This window comes from Camellia sinensis, chromosome 3 (genome assembly GCF_055761805.1).
Source record: "Camellia sinensis isolate YWXY chromosome 3, ASM5576180v1, whole genome shotgun sequence".
Classification (NCBI taxonomy): domain Eukaryota; kingdom Viridiplantae; phylum Streptophyta; class Magnoliopsida; order Ericales; family Theaceae; genus Camellia; species Camellia sinensis.
Genome location: NC_138963.1, coordinates 66,280,566 through 66,291,428, shown reverse-complemented (window position 1 = coordinate 66,291,428; position 10,863 = coordinate 66,280,566). Strand labels below are relative to the sequence as shown.

The 10,863-nt window shown below is 34.4% G+C and overlaps 1 long non-coding RNA gene across 1 annotated transcript; it reads left to right on the top strand.

Annotated features, from left to right (window-relative positions):
- The first annotated feature begins 4,450 nt into the window (after positions 1-4,450).
- Positions 4,451-5,596, top strand: LOC145822580 (uncharacterized). The gene is made up of 2 exons (XR_014364046.1): positions 4,451-4,685; positions 5,293-5,596. It is a non-coding gene; the product is annotated as an uncharacterized LOC145822580 (long non-coding RNA).
- Positions 5,597-10,863: the final 5,267 nt, after the last annotated feature.

Below are 10,863 nucleotides of genomic sequence, written 5' to 3'. Positions count from 1 at the left end.
CATTTGTACTCACCGCCGCAAGTGTGTATATGTATAAATATATATATATATATATATATATGTATATATGTGGACACATACGGTTGTGTGCAGCGAAGATGAGAAGAAAAGGGTTTTGGAGTTCTGTAAACAATGCATGGAGCAAGAGAAAGCAGGGAGTTTGTATGTGTGTGGATGTCCAGGGACTGGGAAATCGCTGTTGATGGAAAGAGTTAAAGACTCTCTGGTCAATTGGGCACAGGGGGTAAGCTGATTGCCCTTAATTGAATAAGTGTTTGGTTGAAAATGTTAATCTTGCTGCATTACCGATTTATATTCAACAAACAAATTATCGATCACTCATTTGTTTGGAAATTGTTAAGGGAAAAGTTCAGAACATGTTTTAAGGATTCTATTGTTCGGCATCATTTCCATTGTTCTTGTTTTTGTCTTTGGTTTTCAATTTTTGTGTTTTTAGAAGTTTGAAAACACAATATTTTTCGTGTCAATTTTATTTTAGTACAAATTTTTTTGGGACCTTATGGAGCATATTTCAATTTTTCCTCAAACATGAGTTGTCTTTCAGATTTTTTTTTTTGCTTGCCAAAATAATTTTAATATGGATGCTGCTAATGACAGCTCAATAGGCTCTCAATAAGAGAAACAAAACGTCGAAAAAATTAGAATATCAATGTATTTTTTACACATCGCAAAGCATTTTCACATTTTTTATACAATTTTTTCAAATCCACCAAGTCTATTAACCGCCCAAAGTGCATTAATATTACTTCTTCTTTTCTTTTTATTTTTTATTTTCTTATAAACAAAAGCAACTTTTGAAAATGATATCAAACAAAATGAATTATACCACAAATGCTAGTATGATTTTCCCGGGCACAATTTTCACTTGCACTCACTTGCATTACATCGATTGCAATTATTTTCCCAATTTTGAAAGCTAGCTCTTCAGTTGATCTTTGCACAAGTCATTTGAATGGAACGTAAGAAGAATCATTATGTCATAATTTACCTTTTATGGAGTTCGACGTAGGATATTACATACAAATGCAGGTTAATTGACAAGGAAGTTGGGAAATATAGACGTGCATATAAATTCCCTTTTATTCTGTAATAGGTGACTTTTTTAACCCTAATACTAATTGAATCATAACTCTTGACTAGACCAAGTCTTTTGCTCTAGTCAACAAGACATTAAGTCCTTCAGCAACAATGTTAAAAAGGAATGGTGACAGTGTATGGTCACCTTGCCTAAACCCTTTTCTTTATAGTGAACTCAGATGTAGGAGATCTATTTACAATACGGACACCCCAGCAGATGATATGACTCTTTCATCCAGCTAGCCGACTTAGAACTGAACCCCATAGTTGTGAGCATGGACAACAAAAATCTCAATTTATCGAATCATACGCCTTTTCAAAATCCAATTTTAGAATTAAGCCCTTCGTGTGAGATTTTTTTCACCAATCAACTAACTCACTTGCAATTAAGACTCCATCAAAGATGTTTCTACCTTTTAATAAAACAGATTGTACTTCACTTACTACCTTGGGTGCAACCTGCTTTAATCTATTTGCCAATACTTTGGCGAGGATTTTGTATATTGACCCAATTAGACTTATCGGTTTGAAATATGTGAGACCCCCTGGCCACTCATTCTTAGGAACTAAAGTCACAAAAGAGCTTGTTAAAACTTTAGACAACCTCTCATTTTTGTGGAAATCATTGAAGAAAAAAACAATTTTGGCTTTGAACACTTTCCAATACTTTTGAAAACAAGCTAGATTAAAATCGTCTAGTCTAGGGGCCTTGTTACCCTCACACACCTTCACCGTTGCACAGATTTCTGCTTCAATGAAAACAAGCTAGATTTCTGCCCAGATTTCTGCTTTAGTTAACACCTTTACCTACAGACTGTCTTAAAAAAATTCTTTGGTTTTTAACCTACACCTCTTTGGTTTTCAACCTATGCCTGCAAGCTACATTATGAGTAGCAATGATCCGAACTTCCGTGTTTATTTCATTTTAGAACCCTTTCTTAGGATTGGTTTGGCAAGTGTAAAAAAAGTCAAAAAGTTACAAAAAAAAAAAAGTTAAAAAATTATCACTATTCAACAAAAAAAAAAATTTAATATACAAATATTAAATACAAATCAACTTTTTGGCCATCAATGTACTGATGTCAGGCCAGCTTCAGTGAAAGGGGAAGAAAAAAAAAATTGCATGTGTATATTCACTAAGTTGAATGGTAAAGTTGGGCTCATGGAGACCCACCATGGGTTCTATTTTTATAATCCGAACCGTTCAAGATGTAGAACTCGTCTAGTACTATATATTTGTAAAAAATCACGTCTATCGGATATTGCTAATTATATGATCAAATCAATTTTGTATAAAAATTGGATGGTGTTATAATTAACAGTTGACAAAAAAAAACTAAGACGATCAGATAACTATCGATATCTAACCAATGTGTTTTTTACAAGCATATAGTAATCAACGATTTTTACACATTGAACGATTCCAATTAAAAAAAAGGATCCGTGGTGGGCTCCCATGGGCTGAACAACACCGTCCAATAAAAGCCCGAAAGGAGGCAATCTTTTCCCATGTATTGACCAAGCTGACTGCCCTGCAATCCGTACGTCGTATTACACTATCTTTTTTTACACACTTTTTATATAATTTTTTAATATACATTTTTCACAAAAAGTCAAAAAGTTAACCCAAATATTTATATTTTTTTCCTCAACTTTTTAATCTAAAAAGATAAAAAATACACTTATTTAAAATACCTCAAATAACCCCTTAGTCTCCACTGATTGAATATCCTTATCCAGCTCTTTGACTCGATCCATCATTAGGTAGCGGTCATTTTAGAGCTAGCTGAAGGTCAAGGTTCTACTTGAGTGGCCCTTTTTTCTACACCATTTCCTTGGGAAATTATCCCTAATTAATCTCTGTAATTTCAATTGAATTTTGGGCAAATTACATATACCCCTTGAGGTTTGGCTAAATTACAAATACCCCCCTGAGGTTTCAAAAATTACATCTCGCCCCCTGAAGTTTGTATTTTCATAACAATTTGCCCCATGAGGTTTAAATTTCATAACAAATTACCCCCTAATTTGTTATGCAAATATAGCATTTAGGGGGGAATTTGTAATTTCTCAAAGCTCAGGGGGGTATTTGTAATTTAGCCAAACCTCGAGGGGGGTATATGTAATTTGCCCAAAAAATTTTATATATATAAGTAGCATGTGTTATATAATTTACAATAAAACTATAAATTTATTAAATTCAGTTAATTAACCTCAACTAAGTCAGTAATTGTTTTCTATCAAAAACCATTAACGGCATTATCAATTGGACCAAATTGATATAAAATTTAAAATTAAGAGTCAAAATTGAGTCAATTGAAAGTGAATGGACCAAAATGACATATAGAGCAAAATGTCTGAACAACCGATGTAATTTGCCTTAATTATTAATATTGATAAAATTTATCGCTAATTTATAATTATTTTTCAAGTTTTATCTTAATCTAAAATTCTCCCATAAAATTGTAACTACTGAGAGGGACGGAATAGGAGAGAACTTGTTATGGTCATGCAATTAATTGCTTGGATGACTGCTTAATAGGGACGGAATAGGAGAGAACTTATTATGGTTATGCAATTAATTGCTTGGATGACTGCTTAATGCTTTACTTGTGGAGGTAACCCTCTCTTTCATTGTTGATTTTAGGGTTCGTTTAGAAATTTGGCTATTTTACTTGATATTTTTTATTATTTTAATTTGCGTAAAAAATTTGAGTTTGAGATGATTTTTAGTTTTTAGTTTTTTTTTTTTTTTTTTTGTAATTTATTGATGATTGTAAGAAAAAAGAAGAAGAAATAATCATGGTTTGAATATAACATTTTGTTTTATTAATTATTTTAACTTTTTTTTTGTCTTTATTGATTATTTTAGCTAAAAACTTGTGTCCGAAACACCCCCTCGATTTGAATTCTACTGTCCTCCTCAAAATAATTCTCATATTAGTACTAATTGGGATGTTAAAAAAATTGGTAAAACAGGTAAACTGATCCAGTCTCGTCCAAATTGTCGATTTAGTATAGTTTTTTTTATTGATTTTGATTCTAGATCTAGTTTTGAAAATGATGGAAAAATTGTTCAAATCAATTTGATTCTCAATTTGAAAGCTTTGGTTATGGCTCCAAACTGAATTGTGATATATTTATTTTTTTCACAATTACTTTCTATTGTTTTATTTTGCTGTATTTTTAAATTAGTATTAGAATCTAATTTTCCAGTCGTGTAATCAAATTATGAGTATTAAATATACTACACAAATATAATCAAATAATTTAAATAATAGCATTTGCTACAAATAATAATAAAACAAAATAATACATTAATTAGATTACTTTAAAGGGGTTTTTTTTTTAAGCTCCCTAATAATAACAATTTTCTGCATAAAGGACATTAAAAAATGTAATACTGCCTCAGGTCCCTAACCAAAATACCCACGCATTTTATCAATTTCTTGGACCAAAATACCCTACGTCTGTTCATCTTCAAATGAGTTGAATGTTGACAAGATCAGCAGAGATGAGCTTTACGAGTATTGGTCTCAAGTCATTGATCAGAGCTTCGATTCTCGACTCCAGATCTTCTTCGACATGTATGCATTATTATTTTTTCTTTTCAAAAAAATTTAATAGATGTATATATATATGATACATACATATATATATATATATATATACAATTTGTTGCTTACTGTCTTGACTAGTATATATATGATAATTAATCAATTAAGACCATTTGCAACCATAATCAAATAGTCACTCTTGGTTATCTTATCTATGGTTGCAAACATATATATATATATATATATATATGATACATACATATATATATATACAATGTCAGCACATATATATATATATATATATATATATCCAGTGTTGAATATAACATCTTCAGGTTCAAAATTTCTCTGAGTGTTGAATATAACGTCTTTTGATTTTTTGGGTTTAGTAGAATTGGAGTTTTTTCTGGAAAAGCAATATTTGGACCCCTACTTGAAGAATATTGGAAAAAGAAGCTTGAGGAAGAGGCAGCAGTAGAGGAAGGCTTAAAGTAATCCAGAGAAATTTGAATTTTCTCTGGATTTAACCCAGAGAAATTTGAATTTTCTCTGGATTCAACCCAGAGAAATTCATACCATTAAGTTTAAAGAAAATCTATCACAAACTCATAGAAGAACTATTAATTTGTTTGTGCAGGAAATTGTGATTGAATCAGCAGCAGCAAAACCAATGACAAATTGATAAAATCAGAGTTTTATCGTTCCAGAGAAATTCTGGACCAGAGAAATTTGAAATTTCTCTGGGTTGAATCCAGAGAAATTCCTGCGAAGTCCAGAATTTCTTTGCTTCCAACTGATGATGGGTTGCTTTCCTTCCAACTGTCAAAATTGAACTGCTTTCTGTACATTTGGGGCTTCTTATTGAAGCTTCTTGTGTTCTTGTTTTTGTAAATTTCTCTGGCTTGCTACTACTCTATTGGTGTGGCTAATTTTCTCTGGCATTTATAATTTTCTCTGGCCAAATTACTTTTCTTACTTGTGTGTCTAATTTTCTTTGGCAGCATTTATAATTTTCTCTGGCCACATTATGTTTATGTCTTGTGTCTAATTTTCTATGGCATATTTATTTTGTTCAATGCTACCTTGTAATTTTCTCTGGGATTACAAGGTAATTTTCTCTGTCAAGGTAATTTTCTCTGTAATTTTCTCTGTTGCTACCTTGAAGAACCAATAAGCATCAAGATCAAGACACCAACTTCAAGGGTGATTTTCACTCAACTACAAGCTTAACATTTTCTCTGTCATTTTCATTGGATTATAATAACAAACCTATGATTTTCTCTATACTACAAAGAAAAGTCCAGAAACATGAATAGTGCAAAAAAAAAAAAAAAATGAAAAGTGCAAAGAAAACATATCAGAAAACTTTGAAAAGTGCAAACATATAAAAACACAACATATAAGTCCAGAGAAATTTGTAATACTTATCATTTGTAATACAATCATATGATTTTCTCTGGACTACAAAGAAAAGTCCAGAGAAATTTGTGAACTTATGTTTATGTCTTGTGTCTAATTTTCTATGGCATATTTATTTTGTTCAATGCACCATTTCCTCAAAATTTCTCTGTCGTGTAATTTTCTCTGTCATGTTTATGTTGCTACCTTGTAATTTTCTCTGTTGTGTAATCATTGCTACCTTGTAATTTTCTCTGGGATTACAAGGTAATTTTCTCTGTCAAGGTAATTTTCTCTGTAATTTTCTCTGTTGCTACCTTGAAGAACCAATAAGCATCAAGATCAAGACACCAACTTCAAGGGTGATTTTCACTCAACTACAAGCTTAACATTTTCTCTGTCATTTTCATTGGATTATAATAACAAACCTATGATTTTCTCTATACTACAAAGAAAAGTCCAGAACCATGAATAGTGCAAAAAAAAAAAAAAATGAAAAGTGCAAAGAAAACATATCAGAAAACTTTGAAAAGTGCAAACATATAAAAACACAACATATAAGTCCAGAGAAATTTGTAATACTTATCATTTGTAATACAATCATATGATTTTCTCTGGACTACAAAGAAAAGTCCAGAGAAATTTGTGAACTTATATTCACTTTCAATATAACAAAAACAAAAACACATTAACATCAAGAGACAAAAATATATTAAACACAAGCACATAAAAAAATCACAGAGAAAATCTGTTATGTTCACAAAACACTTAATTCAAAAAAAAATTTAAAAAAAACAAAACATTTACTGCTCTATTGCTACGTCTGTAAATTTCTCTGCCTACTTACAATTTTCTCTGTGATTTTCACTGCACTACAAGTTTACAATTTTCTCTGTGATTTGAGTTCAATTATAGTAACAAACCTGCAATTTTCTCTGCACTACACAAAAAATGCAAAGTGAACAAAAAACAGAGCACAAAACGCAGAAAAACAGAGCACCAAAAAGGAACTCATAACCATGTTGACAGAGAATGAAAAAGCAACTCCAAAAATCAAAATCAACTCCATCGAAAATTCATCAATAATAGATAATGAAAAATTAACTTCAAAAATCAAAAAGAACAACACTGAGTTCGTCTCTCTCACATTGATCAAAACTAAAAACAAAAACCTAATTCAACACCTACACGATCAAATCAAATCAAAAATTGAAAACTTATCTATTTCAACTCCACATGAAATCAAATCAAACACAATGAACCAGATTTCAACTCCTACACGATCAATCAACACCTACAAACAACGAACATGATTTCAACTCGTACAGGATTTCAACACCTACAAACAACGAACAGGATTTCAACACCTACAAAACCCTAGAAAATCTCCACAAAAATCTGAATCGTCAAATTCATCCTCACGTAATCTCCCACAAAATATCAATATGATCTTTAGCTGCCAAATTGAAAACAACGTATATTATAAACAAGGGTAAGACAGGTATTTTACACTCTAAAATAACATTGAGGGACCTTAGGCTACAAAAGAACACATTGTGGACCTAATCCATTACTAAAAGTTGGATAGGGACCTTAAACCGATTTTCCCTTTTTTTTTTCTATCCTTTTTACTCTTTCTTTGTTGAACTTTATGTTTGTTTTGAAAAAAAAAAATAAAAAACTTTCATTTTCTATTATTTTCTTCGCGCATATTCCTCAATTATTTTATTCTATGGCTATGTTTTTATTCACCAAAGCTTTGCAATATTGTTCAGTCCAAATATTAACAAATTAAGATATTTTCTGAATTGATAATTGTGATTAGATCATCATGAATGAACTGTGAAGTTACTGGAAAACATAAAGGGGTTTCACAATTTCTGTATTTATAATGCTTATATGCTTATAAGTTTGTTTTTTTTTTTTTTCTGTATTTGAGAATTATTTTCTATATTGAAAAGTTTTTGAAATAATTTAGTCTTTTTAGTTTGTTTATTATTTATTATTTGGGTTTACCTTGAGGGTAATTTGGAAAAAATAATAGGGTGTAATGAGAGTAAAATAAAATTTTAAATAATTAAGTAAGGTGTACTTAGAAATTGGGAGTACTTAATGATTTTTTTGGTGTAAATAGAATCCCCCTTTCTCATGTTAACATTATTTTCCCGATTGTTAAATTGGAATTTGAGATAATTATGGGAACCTTGACAAAATTATCATGGACCATATTATTTACAAAATTGTGAGAAGAAAAAAGATTCGACAAGGTCCATCCATAAACTAAATTAGTGTCTTTCAATCAGTGCTAGGCTTGTACCATGAAGTTTGCCCTAGGTGTGAGTCAAGCCCATAAACAAGCAATTACTATAAATTACAAAAATTTAAAAGAAACTCTTGATGAAAAACCACTTTTGATTTCAACATCCAAACACTTCTGATTTTTGTTGTTTTGTAATTGTACCTTTAGCCTTGGACTTGTGTTAGGCAATGTTTCTCACCCTAAATGGCCATTTGTGCAACCTATTATGTCGCCATATAATATGTGCAAAAAAATAAAAATAAAAAAAATCATAGAAGTATATACAAAATAAAAAATTAAAATGTGGTTCAAATTTTGATTACACCTTAATTTTGTTGTACACTTTTTACGCCCATAACATTATTGTTTATGTTGGATGGACCATTAAGAATTTTCTCCAACTGTGGAAAAAGTCCCCACAAGACTGATGGATAGCAGTTTAGCAAAGTCGACCTAATTTTTAGTCCACTTAATTCATTGCTTGGGATTCATCAAATAATTTCAAAATTTTTTTTCCACCAAAAACTCTAATCATCTAAAAGCCTAGAACAATAAACCTTATTTTGATATTGGGCCCAAGGCCTCAAAAATATTTGGGCCACTAATGGAGTTTAGGAATAAGTTTCTTTTATACTGTGTTTAGTTGAATGATTTGAGAAAGGATTTGGAAATGGAAACGGAGAGAGAAAATATGTATGAAAATAAGTGAAATATAAGTACATTCCATTCACATTTTGCCTATCTTTTTCCTTTTCCTTTCCAAATCCATTTCCAAATTCCTCAACCATACACAACATTAATGAAAAGGGTCATTATACTTGAATCCAAAAATCATCACAATACACCTAACTCAAGTTTTAAAATTTTAATTCTTATTATATCTTAATGTGAATTTACTAATAAGAACAACACATATTAAGCACTAAATAAAATGTATATATTTTTCTTATGGTACACCCTAATCAATTATAACTGAGAGGGTGATTTATGCTCCGGCGTTGGGCCGAGGTATAAACCGAACAGGTTGGGGGCCCAGCAGAGCAGTGGGCCGAGGTGATCGACTGTTCACCCGGAGATGGGCTACCAGAACTTGGGCCGGGCAGAGTTTGGACTATGTGCTGCCCCGAACCGTGCAGACCAGGATGCTCGGTCCGAGGATTGACGAGATCGGACAGACCGAGAGGCCGGCGCTCGGAAAGGCGCGGTCAGCCGAGGTAGTTGACTGACCGGCGAGAAGACCGACCAAAGGAGGATCCCGGGCTAAGCTTTGCCGAGATGCCGCCTAGCCCGGTCCTTCATTCGGTTATCCGGTCGGGCGCTTAAGGTATGAAGCATGGTATGACCGAGGTAGGGCAGCTCGGCTGCCGAGCTCCAGCTATGCTGGCAGGCAGTTGAGAGCAGGTGATGAACGGCATGGTTTAAGCTGACAGATGGGATAGCAGAGCCACGTGTCAGGAGATGACAGGGAGTGGATATGGGGCACAGAAGGTATATAAGCCTGTCTGCGCCCCCCATACGCGACAGACGAACACTGTGTAAGAAAATCCTTACACTCAAACACTCTCTCCCTTCTCTCTATTCCCTCTAAGGTGTGTGCTAACTTGACCGTCGGAGGGTTTTTCCGGCCACACACCGCCGGGTAGCTCATCCTTATTGACTCGCAGGTGATCGGACATCGACGGAGCTCGGAAGAAAGGAATACGGGCACGCCGGAATATTTGCTCCCCGTACAATTGGCGCCGTCTGTGGGAATCTTGACAGACAAAACCTTGTCTTCCAGGTTCATCTGATCGCCGTCCATGGCGAACAACGACGAGTTCCCGTTGTCCGCCATCGATGGAGCCACCCCGGAGTATACCCGAAGGAGAGAGGGACCACCTGCCGTCCATCCAATGGCTGAGTTGGGGACGCCCACTGGAGGACAGTCAGGAGACGCGCGGGATAAGCGCGGAAGGAGTCATGGGCATTCACGGAGTCCAGACGGTCACCGGCGGAGAGACTCACACGCCAGGCGACTGGAAAGCAAGTTAAGGGACCAAGACGCTGTCATCAGGCGGATGGCGGCGGAGATGGAGGATCTTAAACGGCATGTCAAAGGGAAAGGTGTAGCTGGAGTGGGAGACCACAGTGAGCGCACCCTATCCCGCCGTTCAGGCGGACAGAGCCAACGACATACTCAGTCCATATCTATTACCAGAAGTTACCAGGTTGGTGATTCCGACGTGCGTGCAGAAAAGTCCAGCGCGCAAGACAGCACCTACAAACCCTCACGTCCGGCGACGACGTCGAGGTATTCTTATTCAGCTCAGTCAGAGGACTTACGGGCAGTATTAAGGGAGCGGGCTCGCCGGCGCGAAGCTCAGAGAATACCTGCTTTCCAGCGGCTCTCCTACGGGGTTCATGCCAGTGAGGAGGTCGGAATGCCTCCACCCCGCCAGGCAGTGCCGATATTCGAAGATACAGACTTGGCAAGGTTGAATGCCACTCCTTTCTCCCTGGAAATAGAAACAA